The following is a 26,704-nucleotide window of genomic DNA, read 5'->3' as shown; positions in this document are numbered from 1 at the left end:
CCAACTGGGTTCTTAAACCTGGTGGTAGGTCTGGGGATAAAGCTCAGTGGTACAGCAATGTTTACCATACAAGAGGTCTTGAGTTTGATCCCAGCATTTAAAGCAAAAACATAAACCCCAAAGCATTAAAACCCCAGTGCTGCAGTGGAGCTGGAGGCTTTCTGTGCAGGTGCCTGCCTCGAGGCTCTGTGAGTGACATCAACCTGATGACTAGGTCTGTGAGGTCTAGCCTGCTACTAGGGCTATTGAAGCCTGGGGCCATGGAAGCCAGTTTGCTGCTGGGAAGGGAACAGAGCTTGGGCCACTGGAGTTAGAGGGCCACTGGCATTAGAGGTGGACTGGAGGCTTAGTCTCCAGCTACTATCCTGGGTTTCATTTTTAATTAATTAATTTTTTAATTGTTGTGCTGGAGGCACATTGTGACATTTACACAAGTTCTTAGAATATATCATAGTTGAATTTAACAACTCCACAATTCTTCTTTATCCTCCCTCCACCCATTCCTGGAACAGTTTCAACAAGTCTCATTTCTCCATTTACATATATGTATACACAATATTTTCACCATATTCACCCTTCTATCTCCTCTCCCCACATACTTCCCCCTCCTACTGGTACCAACCCCCAGAGAGTATCTGTTCTGCCCTCCTGTTCTCAATTTTTATTTTAAAAAATGACATTTTTGTTTGTTTAAGATTGCTATACATTGGTTTCCTTGTGACATTTCCATGTGCATATGTATTATAACCAAACTGGTTCATGCCCTTTATTTTTCTTCTTTTTCCCTTAATCTCCTTCTTATGGTAATTTCAACAGGTTTAAAAATTCTATATTCATTATTGTATAGGAGGTACATCACCATATTCAACCATATTCTTAACTTCCTTCTTTTATCTTCCCTCTCTCATATGTGGTCTCCCCTTAGTGTGACCTGTTTTCATAACTTTACTTGTATTGTATTAGGTCTATATTCCTAAAACATGGAACATGTGGACTTTTAGCGTGGGTTTAAAAGTTATGTAGCTATGTAGTCCTATCTGGCACTGGGCTTACTGGGGTAGGTGAGATGTTGAGGTCCAAGACAAAGTCTGGTGCTCACTCCCAATCTTTTCCCTACCAAAAGGTGTCTCTGTCTCTATGCTTCACTACCTAAGGTTGGGGAAAGGGTTATGTATAAAACTCTCCTTTGGATCCTCTTCAGTGTATCTTTTCTTATTTCTGTGCTATGCCCAGGCACTGCAGTCTCTCACCTGGGTTTTCTTAGCTTTTTTTTTTTTCTTGGCACTACTGGCATTTGAACTCAGGGCCTTGTGCTTGCTAGGCAAGATCTCTACCAGTTGAATTACACCCTCAGCCCTTCTTAGCTCTTATAAAGGTATTTTTATGCATGGATAGTTATTCAAATTGTATCTCTGGAGGGGAGATGAGTCCTATTTTGTCATCTTGTTGACATCTACTTCTTATAATCTTCCTTTTTCTTCCTTCTGCTCCCTGCAGTTTTTATCAATAGCCATACTTGTCCTGGGCACAAAGTTTTAGTTATGCAAGGTACATAATAAATATCCATTGTCCAGCTCATTGATTGTAGCACACAATACTGTATTATATACTTGAATTTGCTAAGAGGGTAGATGTTAAATTTTCTCATTACTCTCTCTCTGTCACACACACACACACACACACACAAACAAATGCAGCTATGTGAGCTAATGGGTGTGTTGGTTAGTTTAAGTGTGGTGATCATTTCGCAATGTATACATATATCAAAACACCAAGTTGTATACCCTAAATATATATAATTTTATTTGTTAGTTATATATCAGTAAATCTGAAGGGAAAATAATCATTCAAGTTAAAGTTGCCCAAGATGTGGTAAAATGATTGCAAAAGTGACCCCAATTATGGCCTTTCTTTACCCACACCCTTTATAATATGTCTTTGGAGTTCTTCCCATTAAGACATACAGACTATTTCCTTGCCCCTTGAATTTACAGTAGATTTGCTTTGGCCAAGATATTAGGCAAATATATCATTGTGCTCATTCCCAGTCTATGTCTCAAGAGGTCATGTGTTCCTCTGAAATTCTCTTGAAACTCTGCCTCCACAAGTCTAGGCAAGCCTGATGGAAGATGAGAGAACTAGATAGTGGAAATGAGTTACCCCGCTGAAGCCATCCTTGACTAGCCAGACTCAACTAAAATTGCATGACTAGGCACAGATTAACTCAGCAAAAATTGACCCAAATCACCAGAATCAACCTAAAGAGTCATGATACAAAAGAAAAAAAAAGTTCATTCTTATGTGTCACTAGGAATTTGTGGTTGCTTAGTGTTCATTATTATTGTAGTAACAGTTACCTGATATACAAGCTCACACTCATAATGAGTAGCAGAGATAGGATTTGAACCTATGTTCTGTCTCTAGAGTCCATGCTCTTAACCACTTTATAAGTCCCACCCTTATAGCACATATAATCTAATAGAAAAAAACCAAAATCTAATGAGGAAATATGATGCTATAAGTGAAATAATATAAGCACAATTTGGTGGCACCTAGGTAAGAATAGTTAATTTTTTCTGGAGTGGAGAGGGCAGAAAAAATTACCTGATCAAAACAGTGTCAGAGGAGAATAATCATCAAAGGAGTTTAGGTGGAGCCATTCAAGTGAACAGTGAGGAGACGGACTTTTTGTGTAGCATATGGAAAGTGAAAATCTCTAAAAGCTTTCATGCTAGGGAATGCTGTGATAAGGTTCATGTTTGGAAACATCAATCTGGCAGCATTATTGTAAGTGCATTTGGAAGTGGCTGTGATTGACAGGCATGGAACCTTCAGAGGCCATTACACAGTTCTGAAAGTATTGGATGATCATAATGGTGGAAAAGATGGAGATGATACAATAGTAGTACTTATTGGAGGAAAGAGTGAAGAAAAAAGGCCTTTACAAGGAAGTGGTGTTTGAATAGGTCCTTGAATAGATAGACTTCAAAAGTAGAAATGGAGGTGAGGATAATTCCAAGCTGAAGAAATGGTATAATTGAGGCCAAAAGGGTAAGAAATTGATAATCTCAAAATACTTAGGGGGCATTGAAGTTTTGACTTTTTAAAAACCAAGAACAGAATGTCTTGAATATAAAATTGTAGATCAAACAATCACTAAAAGTGTTCCAGAAGTTGAGATGTTTTTTAATAAGGCCTGCATTATTCTCATTCTTCTCTCTGATGGCAGACAAATGATGGTTTTGAACAGCAATCTGTTAGTCATAAAATAATATTTCTTTTTAAAAATTTGTTAGCATATATTAATTGTACAATATAATGAGTTTCATTATGACATTTTCACAAATGTATATAGTGTACTTTGGTCATATGTAAACAGAGCCTTAACAATAAAAACAGCATGGTACTGGCACAAAAACAGACATGAAGACCAGTGAAACAGAATAGAAGACTCAGATATGAATTCATGCAGCTAAGCCCACTTAATTTTTGACAAAGGTGCCAAAAACATACAATGGAGAAAAGACAGCCTCAACAAATGTTGCTGGGAAAACTGGGTATCTGCCTGTTGAAAACTGAAACTTGATCCATGTTTGTCACCCTGTACAAGTATCTTCTCAAAGTGGATTCAGGACCTTATTATCAGACCTGAAACCTTGAAGTTAATACAGAAAATAGCAGGGAATGCACTGAAAACAATAGGCATAGGCAACTTCCTCAGTAGAACTCACATGGCTCAACAACTAAGAAAAAGAATTGACAAATGGGACTATATGAAATTAAAAACCTTCTGCACAACCAAAGAAATGATTTCCAAATTGAAAGGTTACCTACAGAGTAAGAGAAAACTTTTGCCAGCTGTACATCAGATGAGGGACCAGAATACACAGGGAGCTCAAAAAACCAAACTCCCCCAAAAATCAATGACCCAATGAAGAAATGGGCAAATGAACTGAACAGAACCTTTTCAAAAGAAAAAGTCCAAATGGCTAAAAAAAAACATGGAAAAATGCTTACCATTCCTGGCCATAAAGAAAATGCAAGTCAAAACACATTAAGATTTCACCTCACTTCTATTAGAATAGCTATAATCAAGAAGACAGACAACAACAAATGTTGTAGAGGATGAAGGAAAAAAGGAGCCCTCATTCACTGCTGGTGGGAATGTAAGCTAGTACAACCACTATGGAAAACAGTATGGAGGCTCCTTCAAAAACTAAAAACAGACCTGCCATATGATCCAGCAATACCACTCTTAGGCATATACCCAAAAGAATGTGAGTCAGCTTATCCAAAGGCACCTGCACACCCATGTTTATTGCAGCACTATTCATGATAGATAGCTAAGTTATAGAAACAGCCAAGCTGCCCACTACTAACAAATGGATTAAGAAAATGCAGTGTTTATACACAATGGAATTCTATTCAGCCACAAAGAAAGAAATTTTGTCATCTGCAGGTAAATGTATGGACCTAGAAAATATCATCTTAAGTGAAATTAGTCAGGCTTAGAAGGCCAAAAGCTACATGCTCTCTCATGTGGACTATAGACCTAAAAAAATGCAGTAATATTATGGGACACAGGTCACACTACGGTGAAGGACAGGGCAAGGGAAGATAAGTGAGAACTTGAATGTGGTTGATGTGCTGTCTGTACAGGAATGAATATAGAAATCTTAAACTGGCCAGGGCCACCATGGAAAGGGGACTAGAAGGGAATGAAGAGGATTAGAGAGGTTGTTATACATATATGCATGGAAATATCACAAAGAAACTCCCTGTGCAGCTATCTTTATCTCAAACAAGCAAAAACATCATTTTTTAAATATTTTATCTTTTTTTCTTTTACAAAATCAGAGAACAGGAAGGAGGAATATGTCCTGAGGGGGTGTTGGCACCAGTGGGAGGGGGGAGGTGGCAGGGAAAGGGGGGTAGGCGGATGAATACAGTGCAAAAAATGTACATATATATGTAAATGCACAAATAATCCCTGTTGAAACCATTCCAGGAATCAGGAGGGGAATAAAGGACAGCGGTAGAGGGGGTGAATTCAAGTATGATATATTTGATACATTGTAAGAACCTTTGTAAATGCCACAATGTACCCTCATCCAGCACAACAATAAAAGGAAAAAACATTTATTGTGAATCCTCTGTGTTCTACTGTGTAGGCTGGCTCTGTATGCAAGCTGAGGGTTGGGTTGGGCTGGTTAGGAGAATGTCATCAATGTCAGGACTGCATTCACTTTAGAAGCTTCCCTTCTTGAATATGGGGAGCTGCTGCTGGCCCCAGTAGCTTTCCACTCTATGGGGCTGGTTGGTTCCCCCTTGTTCCAGAGGCCTGGAAGACCTCTAGGCCAGAAACTTTCACACCCAGGAGCATCAAGCATACAGCCCTGGGGTGTTCCTGAGTGCATTAGAGAGTGGGGGAAGCAAAGAACTGAATTTTGTCCTGGAGGTGAGAGCCAAGGGAACCCGGTATCCTTCTGCCTGTTGGTCTCAGCGTTTTCAGACCTTGTGGTGGGAAAGGGACTGTGAAAAATCAAGTGACCTGCAGGATCTGGGCTTCTGCAGCAAACCATACATGGCTACAGGAAAGCAATGCAAGTCAACTCCCTGTGTAGCTATCCTTATCTCAACCAGCAAAAACCCTTGTTTCTTCCTATTATTGCTTATACTCTCTCTACAACAAAATTAGAGATAAGGGCAAAATAGTTTCTGCCTGGAAGTGAGGGGGTGGGGGGGAATAGGGAGGGAATGGGGTGGCTAAGGGAGGGGGCGGGGGGCAGGGGGGAGAAAGGACCCAAACATTGTATGCACATATGAATAAAATAAAATTTAAAAAAACCATATATGGCATTTGGAGGCCTTGGGTGTGGCACCCTCAGTCTCTGCCATAATCCACAGGTGCTGGGCTTGCTTCTCATCCCAGAAGGTGGAGCCACCAATCACAGTGCCTTTCATAGCCTGAGCTCCGTGTTGCTTAAACTTTTCAGTGTGTCAGAGTCTGACCCTCCCCCTCTCAACAACTGCCTCTGTGGCCATCTTCCACCCAGGCTCTGTGGCATGGTGCCCCAAGCTCCCTGACTTAAGATTGTTTTCTGTTTTCAGATTTCTAGAGTAGCTCAGTCTCACATATTCCACCCACTCCCCCAACATAACACCTGCGACAGCATCTGAAATGTGAGGAAAGATTTCTTCTCCAATGCTAACCAGCCATGCAGAAGGAGTCATTGTCAACGAAATCTCTCCATGGATTTAAGGTTTTTGAGAACTATAGGTTCATCCTATGGTGAGGATTGTAAGTCTGTTGTCATCATGGGTGCCTGGCTTAGAACTATGACTGCTTCCTACTTCTCTCAGCAGCATCTGTTTCTCCATGTGTTTTAGCTATCTAAAGACATGTTCTTCCAGTCTTTCTCTCCTTGGAATATAGTCTCTTCTTTCATTCATACAGTTGCAGAGAGGAAACTTCCCATCTGCCATCTTGCTTCCAGAATTCTAAATATTATATTTCTGATTCATCCAAAGAAGCAGTCAAATTAGGGGCTGCCAGGGAAACCCAGCTGTGTTGGTCCAGACATTCATGCCAACCAAATATGATGGATCAGGGAGTTCTCTGAGTCAGCCACCAATGATGATTGAACAGTCGTCATTGACTGACCAGACTGTCACCAGGTGTCTTTTGTTCAGTGGCTACAACCTTTGTGCTTCCTTCTTATCTGAAATCATCTCTCAAGAAAAAGAAAGAAAACACAGGCTATCTGTTAGGATATCATCTCTTACAGGTAGATAAATTCATGTGAAGTCTAATAAATAACACAAGGTTACTTATTATTGAGAAACAACAAAAGACATATGAATAATAAAGTCATGGATTATAGTATTCTTTTTCAGATCAACAAGTTCAATTGAAGTCCTGGTATGCAAAATCTTGAAAGCTATTCTAAGGAGTTTACAGTATTTTATTAATTCTATAGAATCACTGCCAAGTCTTGAGGAGCTGCAAGCAAGCACTTTGTTACAGTCTGGGAGAGAGAAGAAATGAAGATCCTTCAAGTGGATGTGAAAATAAAATGTGGATTTGGAATATCCTGACCCAGAGCAACTAATGGGAAATGACATGTGATTTCATTGGCAAGATAACTTAAGATATTGAGTTTACTGGCTATCTTTAACAGAAATAATGCTAAAGAGTGGTTTATTTTGGAAAGAATGTAAAATGACTTGATTTATTATTTCTTGAGTCTATAATTCTAGGACTTTCAAATAGACACTTGGAACACTGAAATGGAACTGAATGTTTGGATACTGAACAGAAGAGCAGGATAGAGAAGCAATTTGATAGGCATTCATATTGAGATTATTATTTTTTAGACAAGGTCTTCACTATGTAGCCCAGGTTGGCCTCGAATGCTCAATCTTTCTCCCTCAGCCTCTCGAGTGCTGGGATGATAGGCACTCACCACCACAACCAGTAAGATATTTTGATGTAGCAGAAATGGAAAGAGGAAAAGAAGAAGGCAAAATCGAGAGAGGGAGAAAATTTATCTTTCAAAATAGGGCACTTTTGAGAGTAAAAGGCATTGGTAATAAAAATTATGCCAGTACACTAAGCTATATCAAGATAGGCTCAAGTCAACTGGGACACGTTGACACCTCAGAGAGAAAGAAGGCAGATTGTGTAGGCTTGCAAGTTAGTGATTAAGAAGGTGGAAATTTGGGAAGGCATAAGAGGAAAGACAGTAGGATGGGGAGATGTTGGCTACAGACTTCACTCTGAGTAAGGAGACCTGGGTAACCTTACAGGATTTATTGAACAGGGCTAAATTGCCAAGTGAGAGGGTTCTACAGGGCTAATGAAGGCAGGTATCACTAGAGCTAAGGTACATTTAAAAGGTTTTTCCCATGAAAGAGTGTCTGCTTTTGAGGGTCTAATCCTGGCTATTGCTCACTCTTAGCCACCTATATTTTTCTCATGTTAGAAAGTACTTCCTTCCTATGCTGAAAAATTACTAAGCTTCTCAGACTGTCCCAGGACAGTTTTATAGCTTTGTATAAATGCAGCTGAATGGCGGCTGTTGCCATTTCATGCTTTGGATTTACAGGTGCAGGTTGTATAGCTTCTCATCTTTTTTGAAAAGGAAAACATGTTTAAAGTTTCTGGCATGTCAAGCCCTGTGATTTTAGATAAAATTGGATTTTACAGTCCATTGTGTGCCTTGAATATTTCCTGTACCAAGAAAATGATAAAAATACAGCAAAACAAAACACTTGACTGTGTGAAATGTCTTGTTTTATTTGTTTCTGTTTGAATTAGGAAGGTAAAATTGCTTTGTTAAGTGTAAATTATCACGAAAATATTATTTCTTATATTCTACTTGTTTCTTAAGGTTTAGGGATGTTTGGACAGCTGCCTGAAGAACTCTGCCCTGCAGAGGTACTCTTTTGTTTGGGTAGTGGCTTTTTAACTGCTACTTCTCAGACCTGGGTCATCTTGATCCTGATGCGTCATTCATTGGCTGAGGTAGTAAATCACCTTGACTCAAAATGGTTCTGAAAAGCATCAGGAAATTTTCCTTGAGGCTCCCAGGTAGCTCTAGATCCTGCCACATGTCTTGATTGAGTTGCAAATACCCCTTACTCAGATGAAAAGTTGCAAGCAGACAAGCAGTTCCTTGTTATCACAAAATAATTCTCATCGATCTCTTCCAATTAGCTTATTATGCATCTGCTGACCCAAATTTTGCAAAATTGAATGTAAAACCCTTTATACTGGCCAATGCAGGGTTGTGTATATAAAAAGGTACATAGTAGTTTACAGTATTCATAATATATCAGTGATTTGTTTGGGATAGGTGCGCACTCAATTTTCTAAGTAAAAAATACCAAAAGTAATTTTCTACAAAGAAATATTCCCCAAGGAATTAATACAAAATAAATTCCAAAGAAACTCTTAGAAGAGATTGAAGTAAATTACCATTATCCTATTTAATTGTGAAATCATAGATCACAGGTGTGGTGATCTGGGGACGGGGTTTTAAGCTCATGTAACCAAATGCACTCACCTTTCCAGTAAGGAGCAGAGGCCAAGAAACAATGGAATTAGCTATACCCACACTTTTCTAGAGGCCACGTCAAGTCTAGAAGCCAATCATTGGGATCCCAACACCATGTTTTTCCCACTATGTGATCAACACGACAGGTGTCTCCTGATCAGAAAACCAGAGCACTTGAGAGAGCGGTTGTCTGACACCACGGGTGATATGTGAGCCAGCTGCATGGCATATGCTTTGTGTTCCTTCAAGAAATTTCAGAAGCTCAACTGCTTGTAGACACAGGGCACATTTTTGGATGCATAGGTCATTCAGAAATGGCAAAGATGCTCTTAGGGTCACAAACCTGGCTTCAACACCTGCAATTTGTGCAGGTGATAAGTGGATCTTTGATGAAAGGTAGAGACATTTATGGGAAAGAAAGAATGTAAATTGTGCACCGTACAAATATTTACCTGAATTGTCTTTCCTTAGCTAGAGGAATATATTAAACAGATCACTAGCTTCTGTTGCGTGAACTTCCTTGCAGTCTGATCAACTTTGTGCTGCTCCCTTCAAAATACTGTGCAATGAGAGACTACACCATGTTCTGTAAATGCTTCTCAATTGTTACTCTTGCATTTAAGGTCATGTTTACACCCTCAAATCAGGACTAACTTAAATGTGCTGAGGTGAATATTTTTTTCACCTCAAAAAAATATTTGAAACTACAATATCTGAAAAATTCTGCAATGAATGATCACCTTGACCATGTGGCTAATAAGATGTGCATGGAAGAAAAATGGATTGCTTTAGAGGAAATTCTGTGAAAAGACTTTTATGCAGACTTAACTGTGCTTCTATACTCAAATAAAGATGATACCCTAGGTATCCAGAAGAGCCTTCTATTATGAGTCTGCAGTCTTTCTATTATTAAATTAAAGAGTTATTTGGGCATGATAATGCAAGAAAGCTTAAGTGCACAGTTTATGCCCAAATTATGCATTTGATTGTAGAAACTATTAAGGTTCAAGGTCCAGTTGATTAAGGAATGGTATTAGAAGTGTTTATAACCCTAGTGTGTGAAATGCAAACATGAACTAGTATTTGGACTGGTTCTCACTCTTTGGATGCTACCGAGTAGGATAAACTAATCTGTTGTGATGCACAACGTAGAAATTTGTCAGAGCTATTTTGTTCTCTTCATTCTATGGCCATGTAAGCTTCAGCAAGTAAATTTTTTTATGACCACTAGCTTGACTGCTGTTTTCCATAGTGCACTTTACAAGACATCAAAATGCATGAGTGTACTAAGATTGACATTACAGAGCAGATCTCAAAGGCTTCTTTCTTAGTATGCACTTCTAATGAAAAAGTTTTAATTTTTTTTTCAGAACTGAAACAATGATACGCCACTCTATCATGAAGTTATTAAGGATGATCTAAAGGTTGATAATTAGGAGCTATAATAACTTTTCTGAGGTTTGCTCAGGCACATGGAAATGGACAAAGGCACTTCGACAATACTTTTTGGCTCCTTCTCACTTTGTTCTTGACTGTAATCCATTTTCAGAATCAAAGTTCCTGCCCCCATCTCTTCCATTTTATTAATTATGAATATAGGGTCCTTAACAATTTGCCAGAATAGCTTAATTTGTTTGAATTAACTCCCAGAAGGGGAGGGAGGTAAAACAGGAAGGAATAAGTGTGTTCATAGTATTCAAACAAAAAATAGTGTTGAGCTTCACAATGAGAGCTCACTGAAATCAATGAACTCTCTGAACTCAGTTGAAATAGTTACAAGCAGATTATTTGGGTTCTGTATTAATACCTGTTTGTTCTTAAGTACATCATTTAACCACTTCACACCTAACATTTATCAGAAACACTGTATGTCAGGCTAAGGGCTAAAGAGGCAAGAAATGGAAGGCACACATGTATTTTATACATTAGAAATATAAATGCAGATATGTATATTTATAATATATAAAATATGTTTGTTTACATATATACACATGTACATATACTCTATTAACTATGAATATATATTAAATCAATCATTTATAAATTTCTTATGCCTAACTCAGAAGTACTACTGATATATCTGGTATGTCTTCTGCTTTGTCACATAACAAGATGAGCTTTGGATTTAGGACATAACTGACACAAAAATACTGATAGGGCCATGACCAGATGTTATATTCATAATTTAGTCCTGTCACCCAATGTTAAGGATTCAGATAAGCTTCGAATGAGTAAGTTCATTATCAGATAATTACAGGTATTCTGACTTTACTGTTGGAGCCAAACCAAGAGGACAATACAGAAAGAGTACTAAATTTGGTTTTAGTTTTCTTGCAGCTGGATTATAATCATCTAGGAGCCATTTAGCAAACAGACAATAGACACATGGCTTTATTTATGTCAGTCTGTAGGGAAGGAATGCAGTCCATTGCACCATCTCTTCTGCAGTAGTTTAGCTACAGAATTATCTCTATCAGGTGGAAGATGCATTACGCAAACACAGGCTCATTCTGGAATGTAGGCAAATTGATTTCTAAATGGGGGTGTGTGCTAGTTAATTAGGCAATGTGGTTTCTCTGGAGAGTGATAGCTTTACAAGTAGGGGAAATTTAGAACAGGCAATTTAAAAAAATATTTCTTGAAATAAACAACATAATTTTTTATATTGCTCTGCCAATTAAAAGATCTGGAATTAAAATTATTCTAATGATTTATACCACTGATACTGCCCACCATGGGTATGTAATGCCCTCCACTACTCTGATGGTATCACACTTCTACACTTCACTCTGAAATAAACATTCCCTAAAGCTCTCAAACAGATAGTGCTCAGAGCTTTCCCCTGGGTCCTCTTTTAAATTAAATCAATTAGTAGCAGGCCATATGTTCACCATATGTATGTCAACTTGCCAGGGATTCTTAAAAGTAGGAGAGAAAGACATTTAAAAAAAAAAAATCACAAATCACTCGAAAACACACAAACTGAAAAAAGAATTAATTAACCAACCAGTTAAATCTTTATTTATAAAAGTCAAGAGTTGATTAAAATTAGACAAGATAATATATCTCTTGATTACTGTTATATATTGCACTTCCATATTTTTTCATTCTCACATGCAATTAATTTCTCAGGCAGTACAGGGAATCAATCACTCTTTATCAAGTTTTCTTCACCTGCTTATTCACCTGGAAAAAGTAAAATGATTGCCAGGCCTATGGTAGTGAATCTTAACAAAGTTCTTCAGAGTTCAATAATTTACAGACTATATACAACAACATTTGGTGAATAGTTTTGGTTGTCCTTCATTAACGGTACTGGAAATCCAGTTGGTTTGATTCTGGTTATGGCATGTTAGAGGTAAGACATGCTGAACAGGTCTTTTGGTCTGATTTCTTAATTGTACAGATGCTGTTATTTGATTTTGAACACCTGAAAGTGTCTTACCTGAGGCTTAACATATAGCAGGACTTCCACACATACTCAAAAATTTGAAAATCAAGGAAAGTGAGGGATAGAGAAGTGACAGAACAGGTCTTCTCACTCCTAAAAATTAAGCTTCTTCCCTATGGACACCTCACAATTCTCTTCCATAGACCCCCAAGCCATCCTATATTCTATCCCCTACTAAGCACAATATTTCTGTCTTGGCATTTATCATATCTGATCATTTCCATTTCTCTTCTCTCCTTTACAGTTCTTAGGAGTACTTGTGTTCTAATCCATTTGTTCTCTGAATTTACCCACACATTTCCTTTTTTTATTTCTGCCTTTACTCAAGCTGTTCCCATCACATTTATCATCTTTTCTATGCATCTCTATTTTTCAGTCTTGTCTGCCATTTAGTAAGGATAAAGGTAAGTTCAGCAGAGAGTAGAAAACTGGAACCTAATCTACTGTTTTTAAAAATTTGATAACAAACAGAAAATATCCTAGGTGAGTTCTAGAAGGGTAGAAGAATTATGTTCTTAGATGTGTACAGTGAGATCCATTTATAACCCCTATTCCAGGGAGTTGAGGTATTAAGAATATAGGATAAAAGGTCCTGTGGGACTCAGGCCTGGAAAAGTTTGAACTATGCAGACATTATTTTTAAAACATCACTATTATTTCCTTCCCTCGTTGGCAGCTTTTCCCTTTGTCTATCCTTCAAATTCAGTCAAAATCAAAGTTCTAATGGCATCTGCAAACTGGTTGGCTTTACATAGGTTAAAATAGTAAAAGTTCCTTCTTGCTTCTCAGTTCTACCTAATAGTAGCAGTAGCAGCAGCACCAGAATCAACAATGACAACAACAAATTCTTGTGTGATGCTTACCATGTGTCAGCAACTGTTTTTAGAATATACATATATATATATATATATATATATATATACATATACATATTTCCTTTAATTCTCATAATCAATTTTTGGAGCAAATACATTATTCCAATTTTACAAGTAATAAAACATACAAAGAAAGGTTAAGTAACTTGTCCAAATTATTCAGCTAGTAAATGGCAGAGTGATGATTTGAATCCAGTCAGTCTGACTGTGATGGGACCCTGTCCTCCATGACCTGACCACTGGGGCATGGTCAATGAAGTATATCTATCTATCTTTTTGGAGTACCTCTTTGGATTGCTGAAGAAATAGTCTTTGACCTCTTTCCACTTTTTCTAAAGTGAATTTTTATGATAAGCTTAGTTTTCAGACAATTAAATTAATGAATATTTAAATCATATTAAAGATAGTGCTTTTGCCTTCTGTTTTTAGTGTTATGAATTATTCAAGTTACTTTGACTAGTAACTTCAAGGTCATGGTCATGACTTGACCCTCCAATCCCAGGTCCTTCAAGTCTTTTTGTTTACTAAAACCACTTGCAACTCTACACAACTTTACCCTTGAGCAACAATCACTATGAAACCCAGTTGAAGCTGATTTATTCTACTCCAGGCTGAACCCATCACACAGATCCATGATGACTATTTGCATTTCAAATATAGCTTACTGATTTTTCTATAAAATTCTCTAAATATTTGAGATCTACCATTTACATCTTGAATAAGAGATTTCTGACTCCTGAGTTCCCTATGCAAGTACAAAAGGATCTTAGGATATAGGTACACAATGTATTTTCCTACTAACATTGGAACAAAATTATATAAAAAGAACTATGTCCCATATGTTTGTATTTTGATAAAGATCCTTAAGTTAGAGATGGGAAAACATTCAGTCACCAAGGAAATTATAGAAATACTTACAGCAAAGTAGAATGAAGACAGTGACAGTAATCCTAGACAAGGAAACTATGATAAATTGGATAAAAAATAAGGAACAGCTGTATGAGGAAAATTTTACAGTAAGAAATGCTAAACCACTTTGGAAGGAAGAATTATATATTTTAGGGGGAGAAATCACTTATACTTGAAGAGTACATACGCATAAAGAAAAAAAGAATGGAATAAAATTATTCCATTGCATCTTATCTCTTGCTACAATAGGAAGTAAACAGAAAAAATGAAACTAATCCCTGGGACTCAGTGCCCTGGGGGATTTCTTGGAACCTGGCAAAAAGGATGGGCCATATGGTAAGAAGTACCTTTGTGACAACACAGGCTCAGATGAAATTTCAAGGATTATAAATCCTCTTGTTTCATCTCATAATTTGATGAACAGCTGGCACTGGGAAGTATAGCATTGCATGATTAAGTGCTGTTTTTTTTTAATATCTTCCTTAGTAGCATCCGGATTTGGCCCCTGGAAAACAGAATGTGGCACTACTCCAAGATGATCATTAATCTGCTTCAGTAGGGCAGTCTTCCCACATGGGGGCCCATCCATAATGGTCTGTTGTAGTGATCTGACAGACCATATGGGGGAAGATGAAACAAGAGATTGAGCAACAGAGGGACATGCATAACTTGGAATTCTGGCAAAAAAGAAAAAGAAGGAAGGAAGCATTGCATATCATCTGTCCACATAGCTGAGCAGAGGTCAAATAGTTAATTATATGGCCATCGCTAGGTTCTGTCACACAGACATGGAAGGGAAAGAGCCAGTAGGGAGAGTAAATCAGTATTTCTGGAAAGGAACCAAATTGCATATCCTCTCTGTGGTGTCCTTCAGGGGCCAGTTTGTCTCATCTATGCTGCAGCTAAGCCAAAGTACTTTGTTTTTAGAACTTTGGCCTGTCTAGAAGAGGAAGAGATGAGTGGTTGAATGTGTAGTTGGGTGGGTTAGATGAATGAATACATGCATGAATGGATGAAAAATTACACTTCCCATAACCAGTCAGCTAGTTAGTGCAAATGCTAGTGGTAGAGCGTTTATCTCCTGGAAGCAACATTGTAAGGTGGCAGAGTAGGGCAATAGCAACTGAGGTGGATGGAGAAGACATATAATAAAAGAGACGGGGGAGAAAAAGGCTTTATGGGGGAAATTGTGTGATTTTCTTTTTAATCGGAACTTTCCTCCATGTAGTCGACTTTTATATGGTATTTCAGTCATTTATGATTTTGCATTAACTTTGAACATTTTCAAACAGCAAGCAATAGCATATTTGAATGCAGCTTTCAGGATGCATAGGTTAATGAATGTTAAGAAATGCAAACTGGGAAATTGTTGCAAGGAAGTGGAATAGTGGGTCCTCAACCTTCTCAGGTAAGACTAACTAATTTTGCTAAGCTGCAGCAAAGACAAAAAAGGTTGGTGACTTAGGGGAAGGACACAGGAAAAACAACAATCTTCTTTTTAACCTTGCAGCAGTAGAAGCTCACACAGCAGGCGGGATCTCAGGGCTCTGCAATTCTGCAGGAGGACAACAGGAAGTGAGCACAAACAGACCCACTCCTCAACATAAACACACACAGACTTAACCTATGGCTGAACTTCTGCTCTTGAGTGACCAGTGCCATTAGGACACAGGTCAAAAGGTTGTAGTGTGACAGAAAATGGAGCCTTATTGAGTGAAGGAGAAAATGAAAAATTCTTTTGTTTGCTTCACTCTGTGGGTTGTATAGCTACTGTGATGTCATAATAGAGTCCAGAATGTGTAAAAGAAGTTCCTGATTTATCACAGTCTGAGAAAGGCAGCCGGAAATTCAGTTAAGCACTGAAAAGAAAATTGAATGAAAGGCCTTCACAAAAGTGTGTCTCTGTGCAGAAGTGATCAATCTCTCCTGATAAGAAGACATGAGAGCAACATCAGAAAATTCCTCTTCCCATTACATATGTGATAGAGGAAGTACAGGTGTAGAACCATAGCTGCTGACCTCCCGTCTTCCCTGCCAGTTTCTCCAAGGTACCCCTATCATAGTAGACTAGAAAAAAAAACCTTTTGACTCTTAAACTTATATAGTCTGACAGCATACTCAATAATGATGTATGACAAAGATTCACATGCACATACATACCTATTCAAATGTAAGTTTGTATTCTATAAAATGGCTCAGAGACATCAAACTCACTGGCCAGAGTGCTTAATGTCACAGATTAAGATTAGTCTAAGATCTGAAGATTTCCTGCCTTGTTTGGCTAGTTTCACCCTTTGAAGCTCTGAGCACATTTGAAAGTTCTGAATGATTCTATTTTTTCCAGAATTTTTTTAGTGTAAAAAATTCTGAGCATTTAAATGAGGATGTAAAAGATTAGCCTGTGTTCCAGTTCATTCTAGAAATCTGTTGGTAAAGATAGTCTTAGGAGGGGAAAAGAAAGACGGAAATTAGATTTTTTTTTGTTTTTACAATTTCTTTAGATTAGTTGCTTTTTTGTAGAAGTTGAACTCAAAGACATCTGGTTTATTTATTTTTTTTTTCTGTAGTCTCTCTTGCAAGGTGTCTTCTGATAGGTTGGGTGTTAGCTACATATTTTTTGCCTTAATATCTGAACATATAATGAACTACTGCTTTTAAAAATGAGTTTTCTATTTAAGATAATCTAGCAGATTTAGGCAAACACATGCTAATACTTTTAATATAGTTTTCAACAACTTGCCTTATAGCATTCATGACTTTTGTGTCTTAAGACACCCCCATGTAAAACCACCACAAATGTTCAGAAATCAGGTTTTGGCGCCTTACAAATGCTGAGCAGACATGAACACCCTGGGGGAGATTGATGAGTCCTATTAACCTTGCTGCATAGATGGAAACTCAGGAACAAAGTGACTCCAAGGATTAAGAGGAAGTCAATGTCAGCACCAGGATTAGAATTCACACTTGCCTGGTTTCTCAGCCCATGACCAGCACCCCCATGGATCCCAGCTTTTTTTGTCTCCTTCTGCCAGTGAGGGGACAGGGTGTTTTGAAAAAACCCTGTTATTCTCAAGCCTCTGTCTTGCAGGAAGTTCCTTCTTTTTAATAAATTACAATGCTGGGAAGTAACTTTGAGGTGATTTATTATAATCTCCTCACTTTATAAGTGAGGAAAAAGGCAATAAAAATGCTCGAAAGGGACTAAGAATGCCCAGCTTGCAGTAGCATAATAGGGAAGCGAATTGGTGTGGTGAAAATGTTGGATGGATAGAATTTGGAGCCCCGGGGTTTGAAGCCTGGCTTTGCCTCTTATTAAACCTGAGTTTCTTTCTGTTCAATGTTGAATACAATATTGCCTTAAATGTCTTATGACAATTATGAGAGGCACATAAGAAGCTGTGGGCACGTCTTACATTTTTTATTTACACATATTTTGATCTTTTTTGCTGTTGTAGTTGTATAATTCATCTACATGAGAAAAACAATACTTGAATGTGCCCAGTTAAGTGTTTAATCCCAGTTAGTGGGATTTTGTAGGACTTCAGTCTTGGAATTTTGTTGAACGCAGTAAGGAATTAGGTCTAAACTTACCAGGTCTTGGCAATGTAATGCATTTTGCTCAAGAGTTTCCCAGCGCTCTCAGTAGAGTCTTTCTTTAAGATTAGGATCTAAAGGACCCTTCTCCTCGACACATACACCCCCCCAACACACTCACCTACATAGAGTCCAAGGGGCCAGCAGGAAGACAGTCCGAAAAGTGGGAATCATGTTGAAGTTGAAGTTCTGGAAGGTATTGTTTCTAGGGGTGAGCGCTGGTGCAGATTCACAGTTGCAATGTTTCCTCTACTCAGGGATAACCCACTGTCCCATATCTCATTACTTACCCCGTTTCTCAGTTCCCACTCTTGCAAGGAGCATTCTCTTCTCCTAATTATGCTTGAATGGTTTTGCCCTCTGTCAACTCAGTAAGCATACTTTGCCTTATTTCCACCAAGAGGAGGATTATTGAAACTTAAATGTGCTCCAGGAGGGAGGATTTTGAGCAGTAAGAACTGGAGGAAAAGAGTTTTGATTAAATAATCTCCCCCATGTAATGAGATTGTTATGATAATAATAACTGAATGTTTACCAAGGATTGAACTCTATGTATTGTCTGATTTAATCTTGAAAATGCCTTTGTGAGGTAGATTCTATTATTACTGTCATTTTATAGATGAGAGACTATGGGGTAGAGAAACTGGACATAGGCTCAGGTCACAGCTCTTGTAGACTGCACAGTGGAGGGAGATTCAAACACAGAGAAGTCTGTGGGTAGTCTAAGCTCTTGACTACCATGTATTACAGCTGACTGCCAGTTTTGGCTTAAACAAATGGCATCATTTTCCTTTACTCCCCTCATCTCACTCTCAGGCTCCTAGGATCTCCCCTCAACTATCCAAGAGAATTTGGCTTCCTTGTCTCCTCCTCATTCTGTCCTCAAAAGCATAAGTCACCAGTATGCAGAGCATTCGCAAAGGCATCTCACAACATGCGTCTTGCTCCCCAGTGGCAGCCCAATCATCTGTCTGAGGTTCAGGTTGGTAGAACATGAACCAAGTCATGGGGAGTTAGTTGAGAACACAGACTGTGTTATTTGGAGGCAGATGAGCCTCTCAGAACAGTGTCTCTAACATTAGATTTTAGAATAAAAGGAAGGGAGAATCTGCTGGGGCATATTTGCCGGGTGACTAATATCCTCTCAGTCTGCCCTTAAAGCACTTCTTTTGTGTCCCCCTTGGGATTCAGGGCACAATGGACTCACCTGAAGCAGTTCTCAGTCACCATAAAATCTGGTGCTAAAATTTAACTTATGAGACTTTGGTTAGGAATTTTCTGGGGTCAATTGTTTCCTGTCATTTTCTATTCCTGGAGGCTAGAGGGATTCATGACCACTCTCTTGATCTTATTATTTTTCTCTTTGTGATTTACAGGTGGGTTTTTGATGATGTTTAAAAGAAGCCTGAGGTGTCTTGATAGTGACTTGATACTGTTTGTCTGAACTAAATATGTCTCACGTGGTCTCCTTGAATTCTCTAAAGCTCTTAACTGATATAATCATAAAATCCTCCAGCCATTTCTCCCAAACCTGTCTATTGATTTGAGAACATTCTAAGTTTTGAATGCTTTTGAATGACTTTTCTTTTTTGGGGGTGACTCCCACCCACTTACCCTAGCTTGTGCACAGGTTATCAGACTGATGGATAACCATATTCTTCATGGAGAGGTTAGGTTAAAAAATAAAAAAGACATGGAAATCCTCTTTGTTTTAGTGCTGTCCATTAACATTCACACCATATAATAAAAGGGTAGCTCTTTCCTTTGGTCTTCCTGCCACAGTCTGCTGTATTTAAAAATGTAAAGAATGCAAGGAATGCTTACCTTAAACTATGAGAGTCTCTTTTAACCACCAATGCCCTTGTTGCCTCTTAGCTTTTGGGCAGAGATATACTTGTAGGAGGAAGGAGGGCAGAAATTGAAGGTTGGCTGAGGGTGGGAGGGTTATGGGGGGGTGATATAATAATGAAATTTTTTCTCTTTATCTTTCTCAGCAGGATTCTATTGTTTTCTGTCTTAGAAAATAATTAAGTAGTATTTGAGATCAAACGCTCACAGGGAAGGTGGCATAAGTATTAGGTAAGATTCATTCTCTGCTACTGTAAATCTATATGTTTCCTAAATATCTGGTATTAGAAACAATTTTGTGTACAGTGCTAAGTAATCATGGTTAGCTGCAGAAAAAAGATGGTTCTTTCTCTGATTAAAACAATTTGCTTTTCTAATTTAGTCTCAGCTGAGGTGCTGAGAGACTGAAGAAATTGCTGCCAGAAAGATAAACATTTTTGAGACTGAAAAGGACGGGAAAGCCACAATTCTTAAAGGGAGCAATTTTTCTTATTGATGAGTAGGACTTAGCTAGCTTCATCAGGGACATGAAGAACTCTGTTCTTTCTTTTATTCTCTAGAAGACTTGAGCTATATCTTAAGCTCTTTAGTTCTCCCTGGAGTTTACACTTCATGAATATTGATGCCAAAGTAGGGAGAGTCAGTTTCATCACAATCCGGAGGCCAAATGGAAGATATTATCCTTTGCTTTTAGAAAATTGAAATAACTATTATTCCTTGCAGGCAACAGTGCTGGCCACATAGGAAGTATAACAAGTCTAATCATCCCCTTTATCTATTACCTCTGTGCCTCTGTCCCTCCCAATTTAAACACTAATGTACTTTCTACCTCCATACATTTTCCTATTCAGGATGTGTCATGCAAGTGAAATCATATAATATGTGGTCAAGGTCTTCTTTCACTTAGCATAATGTTTTCTTTTATCATTATTATTATTATTATTATTGTACTGGGGCACACTGTGACATTTGCAAAGTTCTTACAATTTATCATAGCTGAATTCACCCTCTCCATCATTCTTCTTTATCCCTTTCCCCCATTCCTGGAATAGTTTCAACAGGTCTCATCTTTCCATTTACATACATGTACACATAATATTTTCATCAAATGCACCCTCTTCCCCCTTTTCCTTATATCATCCCCCATCCAACTAGTACCAACCCCCAAATAGGACTTGTTTTGCCTTCCTGTTTTCCATTTTTACAAAAAAAAATGACTTTTTTGTGTTTGTTTGTTTAAGATAGCTATACATTGGTTTCCTTATGACATTTCCATATATATATATATATATTGTAACCCAAACTGGTTCATCTCCTCTATTTTTCTCCTTTCTTCCTTAGTCCCCTTCTTACGGTGATTCCAACAGGTTTAAAAATTCTATATTCATTCTTGAATAGGAAGTATATCAACCACACTCCACTCACCTTGTTAACTTCCTTCTTTTACCTTTCCTCTAGCATGTGTGACCTCCCTTTAGTGTGAACTGTTTTTCATTATATTTCTTGTATTTGTAGTGGGTCTATATTCCACATATGAGAGAAAATAGCAAAATGTTTTAAGGTTCATCCATATCATAGTATGTAGGAATATTTCCTTCTCAAGGCCAAATAATATTCTGTTGTCCAATACATCACCCTTTGTGCATTCATTTATCAGTTCATAGACCTTTGGGATGTTTCACCTTTTGGTTGTTATGAATCGTGCCCTATATATGGTTTTATTTTGTGTGTGGACATATGCTTCCATTTTTCCTGATTGACAGCTAGACATGGAATTGTTGGGTAATATGATAACTCTATGCTAACCTACTAAGGAACTAACAAATTGCTTTCTGAAGTTGCTGCTCTGTTTTACATACCTACCAGCAGCCTATGAGTGTTCTGATTTTTCTACATCCTTGCCATCACTTGCTATGGTCTAATTTACTGATTTTTCAACATTTTAGTGAGGATGGAATTGGAGAACATCATTCTGAGTGAGGTTAGCCTGGCCCAAAAGACCAAAAATCATATGTTCTCCCTCATATGTGGACATTAGATCAAGGGCAAACACAACAAAGGGATTGGACTATGAGCACATGATAGAAGCGAGAGCACACAAGGGAGGGGTGAGGATAGGTAAGACACCTAAAAAATTAGCTAGCCTTTGTTGCCCTTAACGCAGAGAAACTAAAGCAGATACCTTAAAAGCAACTGAGGCCCATAGGAAAAGGGGAACAGGAACTAGAGAAAAGGTTAGATCAAAAAGAATTAACCTAGAAGGTAACACCCACGCACAGGAAATCAATGTGAGTTAACTCCCTGTATAGCTATCCTTATCTCAACCAGCAAAAACCCTTGTTCCTTCCTATTATTGCTTCTACTCTCTCTACAACAAAATTAGAAATAAGGGCAAAATAGTTTCTGCTGGGTATTGGGGGGGGAGAGGGAGGGGGAGGAGTGGGTGATAAGGGAGGGGGTGGGGGCAGGGGGGAGAAATGACCCAAGCCTTGTATGCACATATGAATAATAAAAGAAAAATGAAAAAAAAAAAACATTTTAGTGAGTGTGCAATAGCATCATATTGTGGGTTTGATTTTTGTGTCTTTGATAATTAATTATTTTCTATTTATATTTCTATTTTGGAGAAAAATCTGCTCAAATCCTTTACGTATTTTTTAAATTAGGCAATTATTATTTGTTATAATTGAATTGTAAGAGTATAAGTACTCTATCAGACTAAATGATTTCAATTTTTTCCCATTATAAGTCCTTTTGCTTTCTTGATAGTATTCTTTGAAATACCAAGTCTTTAATTTTGTTGAAGTCCAATTTTCCTTCTTGTTTTTTTTTCCTTTTTGCAGTACTGGGGTTTGGACTCAAGTTCTCATGGTAGGCACACTAGCACTTGAGCCATACTCCCAGCTCTATTGCTTTAGTTTTTTGATAGTTTCATACTTTTAGCCTCAGACCATGATCTTCCTACCTTTGCTTCCTGAGTATCTTGGATTATAGCCAAGCCTCATTATGCCCAGCTTTTTTGTCTGTTTTTTTTGTAGTACTGGTATTGATATGATCCATTTTGAATTAATTTTTGTATATGGTAGTGTTAGAAGCCTAGCTTCATTATCTGGCATGTGGCTATCATAATTTGTTCCAGAACTATTTGTTGAAAAAGCTGTTTTTTCCCCCTGTTTGAATGGTCTTGACACTTTTATAAATAACCAGTTGGCCATAGGCTCATGGATTTATTTCTGTATTCTTAATTCTATTTCACTGATCTATATATTTCTGTATCCTTATGTCAGTACCACAATGTCTTGATCACCATTGATTTACAGTAAGTTTTAACAATGAGAAGTTTGAATCTTCTAACTTTGTTCTTATGTTTCAAGACTTTTTAAGAACTATTTTGGGTACCTTGCAATTCCATATAAATTTTAGAATTACCTATCCAGTATGTATAAAAGGAAAGCCAATTGTGATTTTGATAGGGATTGCATTGTATCTATAGTATGGAGAGCATTGCTGTATTCATAATACTGAGTCTTCTGATCTATGAACATGGGATATTTTTCCATTTCTTTGAATATTTTTAAGTTTCTAGAACACATTTTTCCCCTTTTGCTTATTTCTAAATACTCCATTTTTTGATATATGTAAATGGAATTTTTAAATTGTATTTTCAGTTTGCTAGTGTATAGAAATGAAATTGATTTTTGCCTTTTTATCTTGTATTTACAAACTATCTGAACTTGTTTACTAGTTCTAACAGTTTCAGTGTATTTCTTAGGATTTCCCATGTGTCTTCTTCAATCTTGATCATTTTATATCTTTTCCCTACCAAATATCCCTGAATATTTAGAACAATGCTGAGATAGTAAAAAGAGTGGATATCCTTGTCTTTTTTCTGATCTTAGGGCAAAAGATCCAGACTTTTAATATTAAATGTAGTGTTAGCTCTTTATCAGTCTGAGAAAGACCCATTCTGCTTCTAGTTCCCTAGCTCGTTAAATATTTTCATCTTGGAAAAGGTGTTTAGTTTTGTCAAATTCCTTTTCTACATCTTTTGAGATTATTGTGTGGTTTTTGTTTTCTATTTTATGGATCTGTTGTATTAAATTAATTGATTTTAGGTTATTAAAATAATTTTGCATTACCGGTATAAATCCCACTTGATTATGATGTATAATTCTTTTTCTCTTTGTTCTTAAAATTGGCCTATTAGTATTTTGTGGAAGATTTTTGTGTCTGTATTCATAAGAAAAATGGGCTTGTAGTTTTCTTTACTTGTAGTATCTTTTTCTGGTTTTGCTGTCTGGGAAATATTGGCCTTATAGAATGAGATCAGAAGTATTCTCTCCTATTGTTTTGGAAGAGTTTGTGAAGAAGTGATTTCTTGTGTCAGTTTTGATATTTGTGTTTTTCTAGTACTTTGTCCACTTCAACTACTTCATCACATTTATTGCTATACAATTATTTTTTATATTTACAATCATTTCTGTAAGTTTGTTGATAATGTCCTTTTTCATTTTTGATTCTAACAACCTGAGTATCTCTCTTTCTATCTTGGTCAGTCTAACTAAAGATTTGTTAATTTTGTTGACTGTTTTAAAGAAGCCATTTCTGATTTTTTTTCTATGTGTTTCATTCTATATTTAATCTATTTCTACTATAATATTTATGATTTCCTTCCTGCTTTTTTTTTTTAAGTTTTGCTCTTATTTTTCCAGTGTCTTAAAATGGAAGCTTAGGTTATTGATTTGAAATACTTCTTGTTTAGTAATATAAATATTTGTAGGTATAAATTTCCCTCTAAACATTGCATTAGTTACATTATGTAAGTATGATGTGTTGTGTATTCACTTTATCTCATTTCAAAATGTCTTCTAATGACTTTCAATTAGCTTTAAAGGGAAAATTCTTTAACCATCACTTCCTAAGAAAAGATCAATGTGTAACTGGTGGCACTGAAAACAGTCACTGTACTACACTGCTGATGGCAATACTGTAGGGACTGCTTTATTGTAGAAGGTATGAAAGCTTGGTATCCTAGGGAGCCACCCAAGGAAGTGATCTGAACCAAGAGTGATTAAATAAAAAAGCAATTAAACTTACTATTTTGAGCCAATAAGATTTAGCATTTATTTTCTTTGTTGTTGAAACTTAACCCAGATGACCTTGACTAAAATAAAGGTCCTCAAAGGATCATAGAAGCCAAAATAAAGAGGGTAGAACAAAGCTTGGATATATAGTGTGTGTTTTTCCTAAAGACAGCTGAATGTTACGGTAGGTAACTTGTTATTTAAAAGAAGGCCTTATTTTCATTTGTTTACTTTAAATATTGGTCCATTGCAAGTCTGTATAAAGGAATGGTCAAATTAAAAATACAATCAGAAAAAACATATGTGGAGGGCACCAAGGTAATCATGTTATGTTACTTCGTTTTCTGAGTATATTTTTTGTTTCTCAATCTAGAGAAGTCTGGGCATATGCTTCCAAAAGGGAAAAAAAAATAAATAAATATCCAGGCATCTTTGCAAAGCAAGAACCCAAGAAATCAAAAGAAGCCTTCAGTTTTCAGACAAATGACAAAAAGTCAATCCTGTTGGAAGCACACTTGGGGGGTTGCGTGGTGTAGGGTTTTGACCCCATGCCCCTGGCATCACAGGTGGTGAAAACATCTCAAAGGCAACTTGGATGAGATGTGGCTTGGGGCACTTTACAGAGGACAGATTGTAAATTTGTCTATTTACGAGTGTCCTGCAGGGGTTCCCACTACATCTGTGGACAAAGCTAAAGCTGGAAAGAAGAAAACCTATCCATAAAAGCTGCTCTCATCGCCACTGTTTATTAAAGAGCAGCAATAAACAAATTTACTGTGTGCTGTTTCCTACTCTGGATGCCTTTCCACCTTCTGAGCAGAGTGTGTACACATGCATATAGTTACTAAAGCCTGGTCCTTTTTCCCAGAGGGTTTTTTCCTGGTGGCAGTGTGATTATCAGCCAAGCATAGGCCTCTGAGTATTATTCAGCTCTCACAGATCACTCTGTGATTAGAAGAGAGACCTCAAGCCTTTTTCCTCTAGAACATATTCAAAGCAGATGTTGCTCGTTATTCTTTTTCTACACCAACAAGTATTAGCTGAACAGGAGAAATTATTTATTCCTCATTAAAATTGCCTACCCAGAAACCCTAAATGTCATAACCATGACTTTGTACTACATTAGGGTGACTAACAACAATGTGTGCCACTAAATGACCTCAGTGACAAATTGTGGCTTCATTGGCCAGGAAAAAAAAAAAAAACAAAACTCATGTTTTGGATTAGATGGCTTATTTTAGGTCAAAAAAGGGGGCAGGTGAATTAGTTGAAGCATCAAGGGATTTGAATGCCCTTAATTAAGCGGTCACTTTGTGGAATTCTTTATGTTCAAAAGATCTCATTCACTTATAACATTGTAATGAAAGGAAGTGTTGCTATAGCCTAAACTTTATCTGCCCTGCTGCCAAAAAATCCTTTCTGAAAATTAAAGAGAGCTCTGTAAACAAACCAAGATGAAAATGCTGGGGATGCAATTGGCATCCCCATAGGGAATCCCCATCAATACTCCTGAAAATTAGGGGGTGAGCTGATTGAAAAGTACAGATAGCAGTAATGGGAAGAGACAATTTGTGTTCCTAGTTCAGAAAAATGCAGCTAATTTCCTTTTAATTTGGGGAAATAAATATTGCCCAAGTTTGTCATGTTGGTAAAAGTACTTGTCAGAAAAAGAAAAATAATTTGGGAAAATAGGGAAGTTTTTTTTTCTGCCCTCTTTCAAGATGTCTAAGTGTTGTATGCAGGTTCAACAGCCACTCAAAGCTATTATGCTTATACCAAGATGAAGAGAATACTGTATATTGAATAGTCTTCTATGGCTTAAGTGGGAGAAGAGAGTCTGCCTCTTTGTATGTGCAAGACCCAGATCTTAAGCAGTGGTTCTTA

General features: G+C 37.3%; 1 long non-coding RNA gene across 2 annotated transcripts in view; it reads left to right on the top strand.

Moving 5' to 3' along the window:
- Window positions 1-26,704, top strand: part of LOC141411444 (uncharacterized) — a 203,911-nt gene that overhangs the window by 104,265 nt on the left and 72,942 nt on the right. Inside the window, exon 3 of one of the 2 annotated variants that reach the window (XR_012436191.1) lies at window positions 6,981-8,109. The exons of the other annotated variant lie outside the window; for it this stretch is intronic. This is a non-coding gene — a long non-coding RNA (uncharacterized lncRNA). Of the gene's footprint in view, window positions 1-6,980; window positions 8,110-26,704 lie in introns of those variants that run through there. 2 annotated transcript variants of the gene reach the window in all.

Source organism: Castor canadensis, chromosome 10, assembly GCF_047511655.1.
Source record: "Castor canadensis chromosome 10, mCasCan1.hap1v2, whole genome shotgun sequence".
In the NCBI taxonomy this organism is placed as follows: domain Eukaryota; kingdom Metazoa; phylum Chordata; class Mammalia; order Rodentia; family Castoridae; genus Castor; species Castor canadensis.
This window is presented reverse-complemented; position numbering and strand designations above follow the sequence as displayed.